We start from the raw sequence: 21,775 nt of genomic DNA, 5'->3' as shown, positions 1-21,775 counted from the left end.
AAAATCATATTGAAGAATTCACTGAGAATCAAATCCTGAGAGATAGAGATGAAAAACACAAGAGAGAAGACACAGAAGGGGAAACCACATGGGGATGATGCCAGAGCGTAAAGACGTGTCCACAGCTGCTATATGCTATAATCAGAAGGCATTTCTAGCACCAGGACATTTATTTCAGTGTCCAGAAGTCCTCAGGGTTTTCTGATAAAACACAGAAGCCACAGTGGTGTCCTCTGCAGAGTCTTTGGAGTCTTTGTGTCTGCCAACACCAGAGGACTTGGCACTTCTCAAGCCTGGCTTATAGGGGTGAATTTGAGCCAGTGCCTAAATGAAACAAAAAGATAAATCTGATTCCTTTCACAGCACTTCCCACTTCCACCCCTTGGTCCCTCACGTGGCAGAGGATGGCGGGGGATTGGGGGCGTGGGGGACAAGTCAGCCAAGGCAGCAGGAGCGGGCCTGCCAGTGTAGCCTGCAGTGCCCACCCGTAAGACAGAAAGTCTCCAGGTGGACTCTGGCTTTACTCAACCTTTTTGACTCAAGAATATCAAATGGATTCTTCCTCGAGTGTTTCAGACAAATACCTATCGAAATTTCTAAATTGGTATTAGCAAACATCAAAATTAAGTAAATGCATATGTCTAATAAAAGAATAGGGAAAAACATTCCAAGGCAACGAGGTAGCACTTTTTCACTAGATGTCCTTGTTTAGTATCAGGTTAAGCCGTATAAAATTGCTGACTTAAAAGTGACAATTTTGTGTGGTTCAATTTAACAGGTGAGGAAATACTGGAATAGCAAAGGTTAATGGAGCCTAATCCAGGAACAGATGCCAAATTCTGTCACATGCCCCTTCTGGTCCCTCAGTTATTTCAACATCCCACTCTAAGCATTCGAGAAGTAAACTGTGTTTTGCAACTAGATAAGATTATGTAAGCAGAGCATACCACTGTGCAGAGCAAGGGACAGCACAGGACAACTGAGGACCTACCTTATTCTCCCTGATCCTTGACCTACACACCGTCCAGCTTTGAAAGACAGACACTTCACTCTCTTCCCTGAAACAAGATCTTAAACAGTCTAGAAACAAATGAACTCCTCAACTCACAATTAACCAGTACATGGCCAAAAAGAAAAAAGTCAAAACCAAAACCAAAAAAAACTCCTCATACACATTTAAAAGTCAGTTCCCACAGTGACATATATACACACTTCAAAAACTTCCCAAAGTCTTCCCAGATGAACAAAATACTGAGTCTTTGAATTAATAAACAATATGGACATTGATCTTAAGCAAGCATTGCTGGTTTTCCTGCAGTCTCCTTACTCAAGGATAAGATTCTTCTCTAGAAATCTCTCTCTCTGGTTCCTCTTTGCCCTGTGATTTTTTCCTCCTACTAGGCTAGGGAAAGAGAGTTTGGAGCATTGCCCACAAGAAAGCTGTCCATATTGTGGAAGGCCTGGGGCAGGGATTAAATTCTAGATTTTAAGGAGAAACTCTTCCTCTGATGTCCAGTTTATGCAAAAGAATTTCCTCCTGCATGCCAATGTAGCTCCCAACATTCTACATCAGGACTGGGGCTGAAGATCCAAAGGAAAAATGAGATTATTTCTACATCGGTGTCTGGGACTTTGAGGGCAGGAGTCAGGGAGTTTAGGGAAGGTTAGGAGTCCCTGGCATTGCTATTTACAATGATTTGTCAGCCACCCCATGGAGAGATGATTAAAAGGTTAAGAAACACAAACAGAAAAGGGGTGTGTGTGTGTGGTCACTAGGAAAGCCCTTAATGAAATGACCTCACAGTGAAAGGCATAACTAATAAAATAGCCTTAGCCCTTGGCTTATTTTGGCGGCAAAACTCCTTCCTTTTGGAGGGGAGTGGAGGCAAGAGGGACCCAGGACTGCCCTTAGCCTGTAGAACTTGCATCCCCTCTTTTGGAACTTTCAGCTGTGTTTACTGCAGCTTTCTTGGGCTGCCTTCTCTCTGCTCCCAAGTAACTGCATGTCTCCCGTAAGGACCTGAAGGATCCCACCCCACTCTTGGACCATGTGATGTAGTAGCTCCCCTACAATGGGAAAAAAGTCTCAAAATAAGACTTCAAGGACTTGTTTTAGAGTCAGCCTGTCTAGATTATATCTCGAAGCGGTCTCAGTATTTTGGAACGTCTACGCAGCAAACCAACAATGGGGGCCGCTCACCTTCTCTAGAGGAGAGAACAGGTGAGCTAGCAGGCGATGTTCAGTGAATTCCTTTCACCCTGTTCAGGCTAGTCGAGACCAGTAGCAGGAAGAAGAACATCTTCTGTCTCCTCAAACAAGAGGCAGGCTGCAACCTGTAAAACCTGCTCGCACTGTTAGAGAGGGAGCAACTTTCTACACCACCATTAGTGTCATACTACCCCTCAAGCAAGAAGCAGGCTAAGCTCTGCTCACAACACTAGAGCTGTTACCGAGGGCCTTCCCTCCTGAAGCCTCCCTCTCTAGTAAGAGGGCTGCCGCAACATTCCAAAAAGTGAAATCTACACCGGAAGAGGGCAAAGCCAGGCATCCCTGCCAGGCAAGTTCCAGATGCTGAGGCAGAAAGCTGGTCCTGTATCCTTATCGTTTCTCCCTCCAATTCTACCCTAAAACCCAAATGACGCGTGAAGGGATCACCTGCACTTTCTCGGCCCCTCCTATGCACGGCCACAGATCCCGATGTCAAGCCAGACTTGGAGATGTCCTTGAACATGGAACTTAACTCACTTTATAAAAATATAACCAATCCTTTCTGTGGGTGGATGATTTGTTACCTCATCCAACTTTCTAACACCCCGACTTGACTCCCTCCTGTTTAAAGCCAATTATATTCCCATTTCTCGGGAACTTTTTGGTGTCCATTTTCCCCGTTAAAAGAAGCTGAGTGTTTTATGCAATCACCTAAATGTCACATAAGGAGATTGAGACCTGGGGTCCCATTTCAATATGCATAGAGCGTCCCAATCCTAGAGGACCTAGTCTCCCATTTGATCTTTTCATCTTTTTTTAAATGTAAGTTTTTTTAAGACTGACATGGCAAGATGACCATCCTTATCTTGAACTCAGATATGGTCCTGGATATACTGGCACAAAGAAGCCTTAACACCTTTTCAATAGCAACACCCTTTCAGTCTACAGAACTGAATATTGTGATGTGGCAACATATCAGCCCCTACACAGGGCTGAGGTATTGGAATGAGAAATGTTAATAAACCCAAGGTGAGGTTTCCCTGAGCTTGTCATTTCAAAAGCCATCACCTAGATAGCATTTCACTACAAACGGTTTATACAGCTGATAACCTACTTACTTCTCTACCCTATAATCTGGACTTACCACACCACTGAGACAGCTGTCCCCGAAGTCCCCAGTGGACCTCTGTGCCCCTTTGGCCCTCAGCCTCCCTGACCTCCCAGCAGACTCACCATGGTTGGCCGCTCCTACTCCTTCCTTCTTAAAACGCGCTCCTCCCGTGGTTCCTGCGGTGCCTCACCCTCCTCATGCTGCTGTTCCTTCCCAGGCTCTTCCTTCTCTGTTTGCTTTCTGTGTGTTTGCTTTGCATATTCCCATTTCTCTGCCCATCCTGTCAGTGTGGGCGCTCCTCAGGACTCCATCCTGGACCTCTGTGGTTCCCATTCTACGGGCTTTCCCTAGATAGCTTCATCCACTAGTCAGCAGCTACAGCATCTGAAGGCCAAGGCCCGTGTCACTCACGTGTACCCTCAGTCCCAGAACAGTGGCTACACGTAGGACACAAATAATAAGTATTTGATCAGTTAAAGTGATTTTTTTCTGTCTCTAATAAAATCACATCTATGGCGGGCCCCAGGCCCACTCCATCAGCTCCTGTATTTCCCCAGGAAAAGTGTAAAGTTCACTGCACTGTACTTTCTAGAGAAACACGGAGATTGTTCTCCCCTCGGCCTTTCTCCTGTCCCTTGTGTAAAATTTCTCAGGTAAACGCCCAGTTTTTCAACCTGCAGTTCACTGCCTGTTAGAGGATCATACAGCTAATGTACTAGGTTACAACCATATTTTTTAATTAAGTAGAATGTAATACACTAATACAGAAAACATCAAAATCACTTACACATAGTAAGTCCAAACTTCGGACACACTCTCCAAGCCTGTAAATCTCATGATTCTCATATTCTGACTCCTCCAGAGTTTACAAGAGGGACAATTAGGAACATATTTTAGATCCTAGAAATAAGGGTCTAAGGGGTAGAAGAATCTCCTTTCCAGTGGTGGTGAACTTTTGAAATCCTGGGATAATCTATCTGGTTGACGGTGGGTTAGGAGAGTGTCACCTTGTACAGTTTCAGAACCACACATGGAAAAAGCCATAATGGTGCATCACTCTTCTCTTTCAGCATTTTTTTCTTCTTAGTGTGCATTTTCAACCATGACATTTTAAGGTTATGAGAAACCTCCTGACCCCAGTACAACACACACCATTGTCTCCCAGTTTCCCCCTCATCCTCACCCAACACCACACCCATCTAGGCCATATGACAGAGCATAAGGAACATCATTAAAAAGCTGGGATTGTTGACCTGTCATGTAGCCCTTACCTTTTGCCCTGGTGAACATTTATATCTTCTCCCTGAGAGTTCTTGGCCTGTGGGACTTCTTGTTCACAGGCGCAGATGGACTGGGCTTCATTGCCTGTCTTACGTGTTGGGCTCTCCCCTCATCCAGCACTCAGAAGTATAAGCACATAAATTATATAACTACTACATGTCAACCAGGAGAAAGGGAGAAAGCTCTCTAAGGAAATGAGAAAACTCTGTGCAACAGATATAGGCGGGTTCCTGTAATATCAGTCAACGTAGAGTGGCAGAAGATAAGACTGGAAAAACCACCATGGAACCTGGAGATAAGGGAAAATTCAGGTGTACCAACAAACATGGCACCCTGCAGAAAAACAGTATTTCCTTATCTAAGAAGAGTGTGTCTCTAGGAGGGGTGAGTTGTGATCAACTGTATCAGAAGGGTCTCAGAGAGGAAAGACTGGAGATGCAGCCTTATTCAGGGAACAACAAGGTTAAATCACAAATAGTACATGGCTTAAGGTTCAGAAATGCAACCGAACTGAGTCCAATCCCATCTTCATCACTTACTAGCTGTGAGGCTTTGGGCAGTTAGTTAGCTAGCTGCCCTGAGTCCCAATTTCTTCATCTGAAATGGGGACAATGGGGTGCAGCCATCATGGAAAACACTATGGAGATTCCTCAAAAAACTAGAAATAGACTTACCATATGATCCAGCAATCCCACTCCTGGGCATATATCCGGAGGGAACTCTAATTCGGAAAGATACATACATTCACCCCAATGTTCATAACAGCACTATGTACAACAATCAAGACATGGAAGCAACCTAAATGTCCACTGACAGATGACTGGATAAAGAAGAAGTGGTATATTTATACTGCTCAGCCATAAAAAAGAATAAAATAATGCCATTTGCAGCAACATGGATAAACCTGGAGATTGTCATTCTAGTGAAGTAAGCCAGAAAGAGAAAGAAAAATATCACATGATATCACTCATATGTGGAATCTTAAAAAAAGAGAGAGAGAGAGAGAAAAGAGGACACTAATGAACTCATCTACAAAACAGAAACAGACTCACAGACATAGTAAACAATCTTATGGTTACTGGAGGAAAGGGGGTGGAAAGGGATAAACTTGGGAGGTTGAGATTCGCAAATGATAACCACTATATGTAAAAATAGATTAAAAAAACAAATTTCACAGGGAACTATATTCAACATCTTGCAATAACCTCTAATGAAAAAAGAATATGAAAATGAATACATGTGTACATAAGCATGACTGGGACATTACACTGTAAACCAGAAATCGACACACTGTAACTGACTAAACTGCAACAAAAATAAAATTAAATAAATAAAATGGGGACAATGGCAGTGTCTGACCCATAGAACTGCTGTGAGAATTGAGGGATGCAACCCATACAAAGCGCCTGGCATCTGCCAGGCACATGGTCAACTGACAATGTGTTAGCTGCTGGTGTTACTTATGTTATTGTTACCACTGATAAGCCAGCTCATCCTAGACAGGTGTTTCGTCATTCATTTATTCATTCCATAAATATCTACATCAAGCACCTGTCATATGGGAGTTCAGCTGCAAACAAGACCCATATGGCCCCTGTTTTTAACTGCAGTGGTGGCAAAGTTCATCAAGCCTCTCTATGGCTAGAATGAAATATCACTCAAATATTTCTGCCCAACACTAAGCCCACCAAAAAGTGTTTTGATCACAGTTTGGCTTCCCCAGTATATTTGCCTGTGGGAAGGGTGCACTGGTCCAACCCTGTCTATAATGAACGTATAGACATTCTGGCTTCTCCTTGTAAATGAATGTAATGTGTCTGCATTCTAAGGCAATTTCTGGGGCGTTCAAGCGGTCTTCTAGGGAGGGGCCAGTGGATTCCAGGGCTCTGACAGAGTCAGGTATCCTGTAGGGTAAGCAACAGACCCCGGGCTATAACGAATGCCAACCTCCAGGATCTTGTTTCACCCTACGTCTCTTCACCTTGTGAAGCCTCCCAGCCCTGGACACTCGGCCCAGTGGGCTGGCATCTGCCTGCTTTCATGTGCAGGTAGCTGAGGCATGGGGACCCTGAGAAACTCCAACTGAGCCCCAACACCACCTCATCTAAGGGCCTGACCCTGGGCAGGACTCAGAGTGCAGGACTTTCATTCCCCAGGGTGGCTGACAGGATTCAGTAGTAGAATAAATGTGGGAAGGCACCGGTGGCATCAAACAGAAGGCAGGTGTAAGAATCACAACCATAGGACCCCTCCCACCTCCGTGCGGCACTCTGGCCTACCTGTGTGCACGTGGTGGGAGAGCAGGAGGGTGCGGCGTACCTCCTGCTGCAGAGAAGACCTGGCTGCTGGTGAGGACAGAGCTTCCCTGTGGTCATTGCTGCAGGACCCGACTGAACCAGTATAGATGGAGTAGTGAGCCACTTGTTGAAGTCACGTGAAGGCCCTTGAAGGCTTCTTGGGCCAAAAAAACTCCACCACCTGCTGGCTAGTTCCATGCATTAGTCACTCACTGCTTGAGGGATATCTGAGGTGCATTACGTGAATTAAGGTATAATCGATCTGTTACGCAACAGATTAGCTACAGAATACATGAATAGACAGAAAGTTACATAATTTACACTACAAAAGCCTTTGAGGGCTCCCCTTGTTCTGATAATAGAGCACACAATTCATAATGTGACTTCCAAAGCCTTGCACGGTCTACCCTGCCAATCCTTCCCGAAGATCCTTGTGCTATAGTTACTGCCGTAGGGCTACACTGTCTTCTTCAGCTCTTTGAACAGACCCAGCTTTTCCCTTCTGAAAAGGCTTTGTATGTTACCTGCAACAGTCAGGGTGATGATGGAATATATATATAAATGTATATACTGACACACATGCATAAAGGAAGTGGTACCTTTAATAGAACTAAGCAACACAGGAGGAAGAGTTGCCTTCAAAGGGAAGATGAGTTCGATTCTAGATTTACAGCCTGGTAGTCAGCCAAGGGATTTATCCAACAGGCAGTTAATTCCGGATTGGCAAAAGGTCTGGGCCACAGATAGATTTATGAGTCAGTGCATATTAGTAACTAGAGCCGTAAGACTGGATAAAACTCACTAGAAGGTGAAACTGCCGAGGAGGAAGAAAGAGGAAAATGTAGAAGGGGAGGAAAGAGGGAGAGAAGAAAGAAAAAGGAAAGGAGAAAGAAGGGAAGGAGAAAGCCAAGGGCCACTCCCCTGGGAAGGGAGTGCAGGGGGGGAAGGAAGCGAAGCTGAGAGGTAGGGATAGGGGTCAGGGGTCTTGAACGGAAGTGGGGAGCGCTGAAGTCTGGGCACGCTCAGAACAGGAGCACACCTTGGGGCAGAGCTAACGCCTGCCACGGTGAAGGAGGTTTCCATTAGAATCAGCAAAATATTAAAGCAGTGAAGTCTCGCACTTTATGCCCTTCCCCCACTACGCCTACCTAAAAACCCTCTACTGGCCTGAAAGGGACACAATCATAACCCTGATGTGGATAAAGGCACCCCAAATTCCAGGAACCCTCTATCAGTGTGCCCCCAAATCCAGGGGGACTCAGGAGCTCAAGACTAGTGAGGAGCCCATGGACTCTGGTCTGAGCACTGCTGGGCAAATGTCACTTGGCAGCGGCATGAAGTCACCCAGGTGAGACCTCATGCGAAGTATGACAGGGACAGGAGGCCAAGCCTCTTTGAAACACGAACGAGGGGAGGTCCCAAGAAATGAGCCGCGGGAAACGTCGGGCGACCTTTGGGAAAAACGAGTAGACTCAAACCGTTTGCTGCTGGGAGGCATTCAGTGATGTGCAGCACACCCAGCCCCGGTTTGGGGCCACTGGCCATTCTGACCAGCCTCTCCCGGTGCCCACACACCTCGCCAGTAAACGTAGGCCCGCAAAGGCCTGGCGAGGGTCCCGCGGAGACGCTAACCGCCTCGCGGCGGCGAGTGCGGAACGAACGTTACCGGCTCAACAGACACTTCTCGCTTCCCGCGGGGCACGAACGCTTCGCTTTTGCAGATAAAGGTCAAGCGACAGCATGGCCCTGCCCTTCCACCCGGCCTGGGGAGGTGGGGAGACCCCGGCGACAGAGCCGGGGGTCACCGAGGCCGGGGTGGGGGCGGGGGAGGGCTGGGTTGGGGTAGCGATGCGCACGCGCGCGGGCCGGGCCATGCACGCCAACGTCCGCCCCGCGGGGCGCGCAGACGCCGCGGCGGTTGGGTCGTTGACCCCGCGGCGCCGGGAGGGTCATTTTTCGGACCCCGCTAGCCAGCCCGGCCACTACCCCTCTCGCAGGGACTAGGGGACAATGACCTCGCCAGCCGCAGCCATCCTCAGTTATCTCTCCGAGAAATCCTTATAAAGCGCGAACTCGCGCGTCTTGAGGACCCAGGACCACAAGGCGACAGTGGTGGCGTTTATCTTTGTGCTCTGGAACAAAGAGAATTGAAGCAAAACATGTGTAGGCCAGTCTGGCTGTTTTCTGCAGTAGATTCAGTGGTTCTTGAAAAGCATCTTGGTAGGAAACAAACTGAAACTAGCTGACAAGGGCCGAAGGAATCCGTTCTGTAAAAACAAGTGCCTTAAATAGCTGGAGGTAACCTTGGTGTTTCTTAAGCCCACATGTTGAACGTTTCAAAAACTCAGAGTAAATCTCACTGTACAATTCATCAGTGTTTTAACAATGCAAGTGCAAATGGGTGTATATTCTGCTTTTAAGAAATGAGTATTTCTTCGACTAGTGCCTGCTTGGCGCAGGTGAAAGGGTTTAATTGAAGCAGATACCTGGTGTCCCAAGTGTAGGAAAGTTGTTTCCGTCCTTGAAACAGCAAGGATAAAAAGTGTCAGCGTTCACTTGAGGATTTTATCACTATTAGTCTGGCCTCCCTGAGAATGCTGGACCAACTCTTTCACTATTTCAGAAGGGCTGTCCTTGTTTTCAGAGTGTTGGCTTGCTATGCTCTGGACAAAACCAGATGGTGAACTGGACCTAGGAAATCAGTAAAGAAGAGTTTGAAGGGAATAGCCTGAGATGTAGGAGGAGCAGCCCAGGATGGTGAGTACAGCTGGTGTACACTGAGCTAATTTGTCACTTAAATTGTCAGCAGTATTTTTTTAGCTCAAGACTGGATGATCCATGTGGCAAATCTGTGTGCTTACAGCCTTGAGGAACCAAGTATTCAGATTATGGTCACTTTCTTTCCATAGTGGCAGGTGTTGAACTTGAACAGCAAAATTCTGATCTTTGTCTGCTGTAAATTCCTGTATTTATCACCAGAAAAGAAAACTACAAGTGATCATGAGCTACAGAACGCAGAAAGCAGAGGGTCTCATCAGCTGGAACTCTGCAGACTTGTTATGCCTGCTTTAAAGTCGAGGACCCACCCGAACTAAGCTAAGGTGACTGATAGTGAAAAAGGCCCTCTCTGTGTGACTTCTCCTTATCGTGCTGCTTTGCATGTACAAAGAAAAGATTTAAAGCCAAGAAAATGTCTTTTAAACTAATTATGTTTGAAGATGTCATCTTGTGCTTTGGTTTGTCATAACAGACAAGTACTGAAAAAAATTGGGAAATTTTGTTCTGTGCAATAAATACAAATTCACTTTTTAGATAAATTTTGACCCTACCAAATATTAGTGAATTCTAATTGTCCTTGGGTAACTTTTCGCTTATTTAGATAACTGATTGCTAAAGGAAGACTTTGGTAGCCTAACTGTAAATTCTGAATTACTTGGCGCGTTTAGCCTTTTGCTCTTATTACATACTAAATCCGTCCTCAGTTTCTCCATCATTCCAGTGAGTACTTGTTTTTAAAAACTGCATACTTTTTTGGTTTTTTGTAAACTGAAAAGATGACCTTTTTAAACTTTAGATAATTTAGTGCTAGTATGAGTTTGCTTTTACTTTATTTTAGCTTTCTTTGCAGGAAAAACAAAACAAAACCTCAATTCTAACTTGGGAACATGGGGAAGAAAAAACACTAGATTTTATGAGGCTAGTCCTTTGTTTTGTGTACTATTTTAAAATAATCATTATGCATAAATATGCATAAATATGATGCACCTAAAGAATAATCTCTACACTTCATAATTTTTTTCTTTTTTTCAATTTTGATAAAAGCCTACTTCCCACTTAAACACAAGAATTTTAGCTTCTGAACTGGTTGCACTTTTTCTCATGCTAATAGAAGAAAGCTCATATAAAATACTAATGTCAAAATATCCAAAATAGAAGACTAAACATAGAAGAACATTTTAAAATAAGTATATTTGTCATGATTTGACATGTTGATTCCTTTTGTTTACTGCTATATTGAGAGGAAAAAAAAACCCAATAAGTCTCTCTTTGGCTAGAGTAAACATTGTGTACATTTAGTCTCTGCTGGGTATGTCAACGAATTAGAAATCCATTCAGTTTATCCACAGAAACAATGAATTATACAAAAGTTAAACAAATAATTTTTGAGGAGTGGATAGATAGTAGATAGATTATATGTTTAAAAAAGATTATAGTAGATAGATAGCTGTAGATAGATACAGTAAATGTTTAAAAAAGAAACTGTTTTGCTGCTAGTTAATTATAGTGAGTAGTTTTAAAATTTTTTACTATTTTTAAATCATACTCATTGTCTTCTGAATTTTTCTTTTAGATTCCATGAACTGATTCTAAATGCTGTTGTCTAATGTTTGGGGTCTGGGAACAAGTTGATTTTCTGAATGATTTAAACACTTGACAGGTCATTAGAATAAACATCTTTAAAATATATTTAAAAATTAGGGCCCTCTTAAATTTTCATACTTAACATTTATAAAATTTACCACACTTAGATATTTTTAAAATATAATGTAGTCTCCAGTTATATGTATAAGCAATTATGTTCCTAAAGCTTCAACAAAAATACGGTGCTTAATTCATTATAATCAATACAACATTTCTTCAATTGTGTGCCAAACTTCCATGCTGATTTTTATAAAGAAAATGAAAGCCTACAAATAACGTTACTATTCTGAGGAAAAATGCTAGAGCAGGAAGGATTTTATGGTTGTTTGCTTATTATTTGTGAAGTTTCTTACTTAAAGGTTATTTTTATTGAGCTTTTATCATTAGTCTGTATTAAATACTGCAGTATAACGAGTAATAATCCATGGTGACTATAAAAGCAAATACTTGTTTATTTTAATGCACAAGTTTGTTGGCAACTCACTTAACTTTCTAAGGCTCTCATTATCAAAGAATTATTAATTCACTCAATAAAATGTTGGATAAAGCAAAGTCACCTCCTAAGATGATTTTTGGAGAGGAATTTAAGGAAACTATGGAAATAATTCCATAAAAACCTATGGAAACATTTGCCACCATAACTTCAGCAAAATAATGTTTAGCCTAACTCTATTCATTGAATTTTTTCCCTATGTGTGTGCTCAAGATTAAGATTGATTGTATTTACCACTAAAAAATAGATCTACTGTGTTAAAATGTGAATGGCCAAATAATTTCAGCCAATATACTTACAGGTTAGGTTCAAAAGGCATAAACACTCAATATTTTTAGTACCCAAAGCATATTTTAAAATTGTCCAGTCCGAAGTATTCTAATATAAACATTCAAATATTGGATAATATGTAACATCAAGCTTCTTTTTGTACAATTTTTATGCTATATACAGACAAGATGATTTTGCATATGGCGTCGCCGTAAATCCGTTCAACTCAATAAACCCTGTTTGAATTCCCGCTCATTCCCTTTCACCTTTTTCTATTGGAGTGCCTGCTTCTGTATCTGTCATTTTCATCAACTCCCGGAGCAGCCTGTATGAAGTTCATTTGAAGGATGAAAAGGGTGACAGGCTACGCAGGAGTTTGAAAGCAGGGAGTCAAAGTTTACACATAGTGCAGGTCATGTATGTGCGACCTTGGAAATGTAACAGTGAAAATCACAGCAACAGTAACAATAACCAGTATTTGCAGGTCTCTGTCCAGCATCCAAGGCCTTTCACATTCTCCACCCACCTTAAGCCTCACAGCAGCCTTGCAGGTTTGCCTCCGGCTGCTTAATAAAACTTTGCTCTGTAATTTTTACTGAGTCATTCATTAGATCTAGCTGTCAGTTTTTTGAGGGCAGAGACTGTCTAGTATTTCATGAACATACACACATATAAACCCCTTGGGAGTAAACATTCTTAAACTGATTGCCAAGTGGTTAAGAGTTTCCAGTGGAAGATTTGTTGGATTATCTATGATAAAAGAGCTGTTGAGGCTGTTAAGGAGACAATGGCACCATCAGAGAAGACTGTAGCAAAATCTGTGGTGAGTGGGCCTAAGTAAGGGGGTTGGAGATAGGGAGGGTGGAGAGAGAAGTCTTCTCTATGTATCATAGTCAACTGTTTTTCCACTGAAGTGCATTTGTTCTATTACATTGAAGTTTGTTTGTCCTAAACTGTTGGTAGTGTAAGCAATGCAAATTTATAGGCCTGAATTTGAACATAGTGGTTATATCCTAGTTTTTATTCCTTATTCTATTTGAATTTTTCTCATTTTTTTAAGCAAGCTTGTTAGATTTTTAATTATTAGATTTCCACCCAAAAAAGATGTTGGTTTTAGATACCAATTCTACCCTTTTCCTATTTTCTGAATAATTTTTCTGCTTTTATCTTTGTTATATATCTATTCCTGCTTTTTCTTGATTTTTCTTTTTCCACCTTCTTGGGTTGAAAGTTTAGATCTTTTATTTTCAATCATTCTAGGTTAAAAATAAAGCAGTTGAAGTTATAAAAATTCCCCCCTGAATATAATTTAAGTTGCAGCTCATAGGTTTTAACTTCTAAACTTTTTATTGTCATTTATTTTTATGCCTCTATTTTCTCTTTTTATTCTTTCTTTGAACCTAAGTATCGAGAATTTTGTTTTAAATTTTTTCTGTGGTTAGATGTCTTTTGTTTGTCGTTTTATCATTAATTTCCAATTTGATTGCATTGTGATCACTGATGATTGTTTAAAGGGGAAATGAGTAGAAAGTGAAATGAAAGCAAAATGGGGCGTTGAGGGGTAGCAGGGAAAATAAACGTGAGACACAGCATTAAAGAGCAAAGAAAAATAATGAGAACAAGGCACAAATAAGAAGAGGACGTGCAAGGGCCCAAGTGGCTGGAGAGAGCAAAGGGCTGAGTTTGTCACTTAACTAGCATGGCTGGAGGTTTGGACTGTTGATTAGGGTATATGATGCCAGGTAGTGTTAGGAGAGCAGGATGATACAGCAAGGCAGAGTCATGTGCAGGAAAGACAATCCTCTGAGAAAATCCAGCTGCTGCTTGGTTGTGATGGCACTTTGAAGCCTAGCAAGAAATGTCTCACTTGATCTGCTCCAGTGGTTTAAGTGTTAAGACAGTAATCTTTTTCCTGCATCATTCCTTGATCTTTTAGCTTCTGGGGTGAATTTAATATTTCTATGTCTTTCTTAAAATTGGAGGAGTGAATTTCAACATAGAAAATGAGTAAGGAACCCAAACTGAGGAACCCATCACACTCATACTGTTTTCTTCATCCCACAGTCATTTTCAAGTTCCTGTTACGACCAGTACTGTGCTATATGATAAACACGAAGGGTCAGCAGCTTCTAAACGTCTAACTTCTTTATAGCCCATATAAGTATGCCAGTTCTCTTCTTGCTGACCAGAAAGCAGCTGCTCCCACTTGAGAAAGGGTGACTGGTGAAAGTAGCAGTTATTTCTCAGCCAGAAGACAATGCCATATACCTGCAGTCATCATGGGAGCAGGAGGGGAGATGGGTTCTCTGAGCCACTCTCTAATTATTTCTTTCAATGAGGAGTTTTATTAATGAACCTGCCCAGAAGTGTCATGGCTTTCCCAAGTCCTTAGAGAGGCCCAGATACTCGGCAGTGACCAGCCAGGATGCTGGATCCAGGCTGCCTGGGTTTAGATCCCAGCTGTACTACTTACTGAAGTACAACAGTGGGCAAGTTTCTTAACTCTCCTGCCTCCGTTTTTCTGATCTGTAAATGGGGATTATAATAGTCCTTGCCTCATTAGTTTGGTTTGAGGATTAAATGAGCTAATGCTTAGAACAGTAGCTGGCACATAGTAAGCACTGAATAAAAATGAACTTTCACTGTTATTCCAGAATTCCGGTGTCCTCACCACTGCACAGTCACAGAGACAATCCTGGTCCTGCAGAGAGAATGAAGCTACCAAAGATAACACAGATACAGGATGCTCAAGTTAAACAAAGCCACAGCATCATGAAGTCCTTTTCATTAAAAAATGAAGCAGTCATCCAGAAAGTTGTGAAGCAAATTGAAGAGAGGCTAAGTTTCAGTAGAAATCACTGAACGGGATTTTGTACTTAAAGACTTTTCTTTGAGCAAATGTATAAGCAAAAGTTACGAACCGTCTGTGATGAGCACTAAGAGCCCTGAAATAGATAGTGGGGCTCCTAGCAGGACAAGAACAGCATGGATCACCCAGAAGAGCGTCCAGAAAGAACATAGATTATTCTCTGAGCCACACTGCATAGGCTTTTTATCAGTTTTTTAGTGAGGAAGAACAATAGCAGACCCACTCTAAACTCTTCAGTATAAAGTTCATTACAGTATAGATTTAGTCATTCTTTTTTTAAAAAGAAATCTTTTTTGTCTTTTATCTTTATGAAGTCATAAGTGAACCAGGCTTTGTGCTAGACATTGGATACAGGGTGAAAAAGACAGACTCTGCCCACGTGGAGTTGATGATCCAACAGGAGAGCCTGACATTAACCAAGTAATCACACAAATGTCATTGTGAGCTTTGGTAAGAGCTCAGAAGAAATACGAAGTGGTCGGTGAAGATGGTATCAGGGACTTTGAGACCTGGAGGTCAGAGAACTTTGTGAGAGAACAGCAGCAATGCTTTGCCCTGAGGATAAGGAGACATTACCAGGGCAAGAGCTGTAGCACGTGGTGCCAGGGAACAGTGGGCTTAAAGACTCTGGAGTGGGAAATGAGGGGTGTGGGCCCGGACCTGCACAGGGAGCATGTCAGTGGGATGGAGAACCTCAGGGGCAGGGCCATGTTAGCATCTTTGCCTTCTCCAAATACAGGGCAGTTCACTGAAGGTTTTAGACACACAGTTGGCATTGACATACTCAGGACTGTGTTTTCAGTAGACCCTTCCAGTTGCAGTGTGGAAATGAGTTTGAGGGACTAGAATGGAAATGAAAAGTCCATTTGGGAGGCTTTCAGCCCGCTGTTAGAGTCAAGGTTATGGTGAGCACTACCAAATAGAAAGACCCCTTTGCTGAATCGGGTCCCAAAAAGTCTCATGGCTGTCTGGGTGCTCCAGATGCTCGAGTAGCATCCAAACCACAGGAGGCCACATGACCACAGTGTGGGAGTGAACTTGGTTAACAAACTTTGATATTGTAATAATTGCTTTTACCAAATGATTCTCATCTTTATGTATTCTCACCTTTATGTAAACACATAAGAAATGTGTAATCAAAACCAATGCTTTCTGCATTTGTCATTATACTGCTACTTCAAAGCAAAATGTCCAAAAGCACAAAAGACTGAACTCTCAATACCAGTCACCACCTTATCTATGGAACTTAGCTCAGTTGCCTTGAAGCTGCTTTGCTAAGCAGGAATCTGCTGCAAACTGTCTCCTTGCCATAAAAAGCAGAGACATGCTTTGCTTGCTTTGCTTAGTTCAAGGTCGTTGGTTCAGGGCTGCTTGTGCTTATGGAAAACCCTAAATTGTCCCCTGCCCTCACCCACAGGACATGCTTCTCTTATCAGGCACAGGTGGACAGTGTAGGCTGTTCTTGCTCACAGAAGACTGCGACTTAGCCCTTAGCTGGGAACATCCGGGCTGCTTCACATGCTTAGATGATTTCTGATCATTGTATGGAGACTCTGTGGTGGTCTGGGTTTTCATTATCAGTTGTTCGGAGCACTGTAACCTTGCTCATGATTGTTTGAGGCTTAAAATAACCATTTGTACTATCAATACTGTAACCTTCTCTCTAAGTATAAATCAAGATTATAATGGTTCTGTTTTTCCACAAACTGAAACTGCTGACCTGCATCCCTGCACGTATATACCACGCCCCTTACTCACTCCTATGATGTGTTTCATTTTGATTCTTTGTTTGACTTTTCTCAATAAATACTAGAGCTTTGGAGGAGCTGGAGGAGCCAGTCTCCAGCTCCCTCTCACTCTCTTGACCTGATAAAGTCTTGAGTAATTTCGTTCTTCTGCAGTGGGACTTTTGCTGGACAAAACCCATGATGAACAGAACCCATAACTGGTGTCCCATGTGAGGACCGCTCACAGGGATGAAAACCTACACCACAATAAAGCTTTTATTGGGGTTAAATTTAGTTGAATCCAAAGGTGTCAGGAATAACATTTAGCCACATAGAAGTTTGTGAAAATGAGAGTGACCCATTGAAATGAGTAGCTGGGAATGTGAGTCTGAGGTGATTAGTTATGTTAATGTCTAGGGTTTGAAGAGGCTGCCTGAAGTCCAGACAGTTGAGCAACAGAGGAATTAGGCTGATAAAATTTTACTGCACCAATTTTATTGAAAACAAAGCTGAAGCGTTTGACTTAGGTTTGTGGGCAAGCAATGCTGCAAATATTTCATTCCTGAATTCAACCTGCCCCAGTCATCGTGGGCCCTATGTCTGGGGAGGTGTTGTGGGATGGGGCCTGTTTGGGGGACTTTTGCCTTTGTGAGCTCCTTCCTCCATAAAAAAGAAAATATTTTAAATTATATTTCAGGACTGCATTGGTACAAAAATATAATCCAAGCTGGTTTGTATTTTTTTCTTCTGACTTTAAAAGATAAAACATTTTCGTGGGCCTCTGAACTGGGACATGTCAGTGAAGCAGAGGGCAGAGTCCTGGAATCCCAGGCAGGTGACCCCAAGATGGAGAGGGGACTTGAGCTGAAAGTGCCAACAGCAGACAGGTTCCTCCCACGGAGCAGGACTGGCTGCCCCGCTAACAAAGCACACTAGGATCCAAATAAATGTTCTGGCCCTGAGTGACCCAATCTGTGTAACGACAGATTCCAGTTCCCACAGATCCATGTACCTAGCGGCATTAAGAAATAGAATCTGGTAACCAAAAATAATGTTAGTGTGTATTCCAATCTTTATGTCTCTTGAAGAATGTTATTGAAATCTGTAATTCAACACAACATTTCCAGAAAGCCTGTTTCCTTCTAATTCTGTCAAGCCCTGCAACTGACTACTCTTACTCCAGAACCCCCCCCAGTCTGACCTTAGTCTGGCTTGTCTGTCTTCCCCCGACTCTTTCTTCCTTCATCTCCTCTCACTTCACCGTTACCCAGCTTGTTTCCAAGGAAGGGAAACACAGAGACCGTGGGGAGGACTCACCTGCACCGTCAGTCTTGCCTGGCACACTGCAAAAACAAAAAGCCTTAAAAAGGTAACTTGTTTTGTTTTATTTTGTTTTGTTTTGTTTAAAAAAAGTTTGTTACAATACCAATAGGAAATGTACTACTAGAAATGTCCTCTGTGGGGCCAGCTGTCTGGGAGACGCAGAGGAGGTGGTGAGCAGGGGGAGGTGAAGCAGCAGAGGCCTGCGCTGTGTCTCAGGTCCCACTCCCCCGCGGGGAGTCGCTGCAGGAGCCCATTTGTGAGTGGAAGAAGAGGAGGCCAGTGTCACCCAGCCCTCCACGTGCAAGTTTGTCTTAGCTTCTGGAGCAGAGAGCAGCTGAGGAGCAGAAGGATGCTACAGAATTCTTAGCCACTTGGTGGCAGCACTGAGGGCTCCACTTTATAGATGAACCAGAATTCAAAAACAAAATCAAGAACAGATTGGAAATTATAGGCAGAAGCTATGGAAATATTTGACGGAAGCAGTACCCTTCAGACAGTTCTGTCCCAAGGAGCCTTACTTCTGTCTGGGTGTTCAATTTGTTCCACATGGGAAAGTGGTACATGTGTGTTTCAACAGCTGGTGCTTTTAGGCTCAAGAGGCTGGTTTCCATGATGAGGTCTCCAGGCCTGTGACGCAGCCCAGTGCCCAACATGACCGGCATTTTCCTGGGAGGATACGACGTGCATAGTGTTACATCTTTGAGCAGATAGGATCCAAGCCTACCGATAATGCAGGAACTCAAGAAATACCTAACTCCAAAGTGTAAAATTGCCTGTTTTCACGTGTTAGGAGAGACCACATCGCTGAATCATTACAAGCTTAAACAGACCCTGGAAGGAACTCTATGCTTTAAATCTGTAAGAACAGTTGGTGTTCCATATATACACATTTCTGCTCACCAGGGAGACACTGCAAGTCCATCTTCTTCAAAAAGATGTCGAAATGGTCTGGACCTGGAGTTGCCAGCACTTGCCAAGGTCAAGGTCTTCCACCAAGCATGCGCCATCGGTGTTTCCCAGCCAGGGCAGCCGGGGAGTGGGAGACACCCAGAGCCAGGCCTCACAGTTTTTAAAAACTAGATGAATAAAAGCTGAGGCATAAATTGCCCTGACATTTTAAAACTGCAGTAGTTTCTATTTCACATGCAGTGGAAACTTCTATTACGCTGGTAAGGTAGCCTGTTCCAGCATTCTAGGGTAAGCAAGAATTACTCTCTCCCAGGTGGCTGAGGAAACAAAACGTGAATTTGCAAATCGGAATTTCACAGGGCACAGACTCACATGAAGAAACATGTAACTATCTTTCTCTGGTTGCCTCAGAGCCCTCATTTATAAAATGGAGATTTTATTCCTATCTCAGAGATTATCATGAAGATGAAATGAGCTCATACAGGGAAGCACTTCACTTGGTATATACTTGAGTACCGAAGGAAGGTTAGCTATTACGCAAATGTAATATATTTTATGTACTTGCTTGCTCTCTTTGTGTACATATATATACATATTTAAACTCTATCTCAAGCTCCGTTCCACCCAGCAGCAGAAATTGAGTCCTACTCAATTAGAAGAAATCCCACAGTACGAGGTTTCTGTAGTAGATTCTGGACAGAGGCATTAGGAGTCAACACTCTCCTTGGCATCCTGTCTACAGCGTCCCTGTCTTTGATCCTCACATTCCTGCACTCGTTTTTGCATTCCTGACGTAAGAACCTCACTCTGAAGGCTGGGGGCTTGGCATGCCCCCACCGCTACCTGAAGGGTGAGAAAAGGAATGGCAGCTAAAGCACGTTAGCCAGTGTTTCCTGCCACAACAGAAATGTGACTTTTTTCCTCATATTTTACAGTTCCCACAGAATTTGTGCTTATATCATCTATGAGCTGATAACCATTAAATTGACATCTCCAAGCTGGACGATGACTCTGAACTCCAGATTCCTATAGCCAACTGACACGTGAAATTGGAAATAAGCAACTAAAACTGAACGGACCCAAGAGAAGATCTTGATTCCCTGGCCCCCCTCCCCAGTGTTACATCCCCAGTCCTCCTATACCAGCAAATGGCTCCACCCATTCACCCAGTTGCTCAAACCAGAAACCTAGGACTGATGCTCAAGTCCTTTACCCCCACCCGCATCTCATCTATCAGCCGATCCACTTAGTTCTACCTCCAGCCTTCATACCAAGTCTGTCCCCGTGTCTCCATCTCAAACACCACTAGCTTACACCCTAGTCCAAGCCCCCATCCACCCCTGGCGGGGTGCAGAGAAATAGATTCAGACCTGGGCTCCACACTGCCCTCATACCAGCAGTAACTCATTCTCTAAACAATGGAATGATCTAATATAAATCATGTTACATCCTAGCTCAAAACTCTCCAGCAGCATCCCTTCCCACCTAGAAACCTGCAAGCCCCTCACCTTGGCCCCTGCTTTCTGTCTTACCTTCTCTCCTCCCATCTTTCTCCTGCTCACCACACTCAGCCACACTGGCCTTCTTTCTGCTTTTCAATGCGCCAAGCTCATTTCTTCCTTGGGGCCACCTGGGGCTTATTCCCTTCCTTCCCTCAGTGTGCTGGCCTTCAGGACTCAGCTCAGATGCACCCCAGTGCTGACTACCCAAAAGTAAGGCGGTCTTTTAAGTCATTTTGCATCACCTCACCCTCTGTATCATGACTTAACCATTTCCTGAAGTTAACTTGTTTCTTTTGTTGTTTGTTATCCTATCACGTTAGAAATATGTGGCATTTTACCCAGTACTTTACAGTTCCCACAGAATTCACACACACATACACACACACACACCCTCACATTCAATCTGCCAGCAAATCTGGCCCCTTCTTACCACTCCCCTCCACCATCACCCTAGTCCAAGCCTATCATCTCTTGACTGTGCCACTGTCATAACTTCTAAGTATCTCATTTCCTTTACCCTTCATTCTCTGCAGAGCAGCCAAGAGATCTTTTTAAAATTTAGACCCTGTCACCCTCCCCTTAAAACCCTTCAGTGACTTCCCATCATATTTAAATGGCTCAGCAAAACCCTTACCGTGCCTACAAGGCCTCCCTACGTACTCTGGCCACCAGCCACTCCTCCGACCTCATTTCCTACCATGTCTCCAACTGGAGCACAGAAAGTAGCACCTCTGCCACCGCTGCCTTTGTGACATTGGACAAGTTGCCTAATGTCTCTGGGCCTCAATTTCTTTATCTCTAAGGTGAAGATGATGAGAACATTTTACCAAACTGTTGTAGGATGAAGGGAGTCCTGCAAATGGTCTCCAACACATAGCAAGCTTGTGTACATGTTTTTAGTTTTAAGTAGTTTGATGTCTTGAAATCTTAAATTTGAAGAAACAAATGAGTACAAAAAACGATAAGGAAAAGAGAATATACTTGCATGTTGTTATCAAATTTTAAGGACACATTTTTATGAAGTCTTCATAAAGAAGTTGTGAAATTATGTACACAGTGGATTTTCCCTTTGCCTTTTAATGAAAGACCTGAGAAACAGTCTCGTATGTTTTAATAGCAGTGTCTTAATTGATGGCTTGCTTAATTTAAAACTAATAATTACCTATTTAAAACTCACTTTTACTTATTTCTTCCTGATGTCAAACACCTTTCTCCAGGGAAACCAGTCTTGGACTCCAGATGGGACAGATGAAACTGCTGACTCTACTGACTTGTGGAAAAGGAGGTGTCAGGGCGCAGCCAAGAGCCCCTGGGAGTGCCCGTGGGCTGGCCGGGCAGGCAGGGAGTCCCGATTGGTGCTCC

At 43.2% G+C, this 21,775-nt stretch overlaps 2 long non-coding RNA genes across 2 annotated transcripts in view; one reads left to right on the top strand and one right to left on the bottom strand.

The window, feature by feature from the left end:
- LOC123613338 (uncharacterized) overlaps positions 1-7,018 on the bottom strand; it is a 30,273-nt gene extending 23,255 nt beyond the window's left edge. The window contains exon 1 of the long non-coding RNA XR_012507134.1: positions 6,881-7,018. This is a non-coding gene — a long non-coding RNA (uncharacterized LOC123613338). The remainder of the gene's footprint in view (positions 1-6,880) is intronic.
- An 853-nt stretch (positions 7,019-7,871) lies between these two features.
- Positions 7,872-16,883, top strand: LOC123613332 (uncharacterized). The gene is made up of 4 exons (XR_006720700.2): positions 7,872-8,669; positions 9,543-9,655; positions 9,878-9,999; positions 14,738-16,883. It is a non-coding gene; the product is annotated as an uncharacterized LOC123613332 (long non-coding RNA).
- The last annotated feature ends 4,892 nt before the right edge of the window (positions 16,884-21,775 follow it).

This window comes from Camelus bactrianus, chromosome 5, assembly GCF_048773025.1.
Source record: "Camelus bactrianus isolate YW-2024 breed Bactrian camel chromosome 5, ASM4877302v1, whole genome shotgun sequence".
In the NCBI taxonomy this organism is placed as follows: domain Eukaryota; kingdom Metazoa; phylum Chordata; class Mammalia; order Artiodactyla; family Camelidae; genus Camelus; species Camelus bactrianus.
This window is presented reverse-complemented; position numbering and strand designations above follow the sequence as displayed.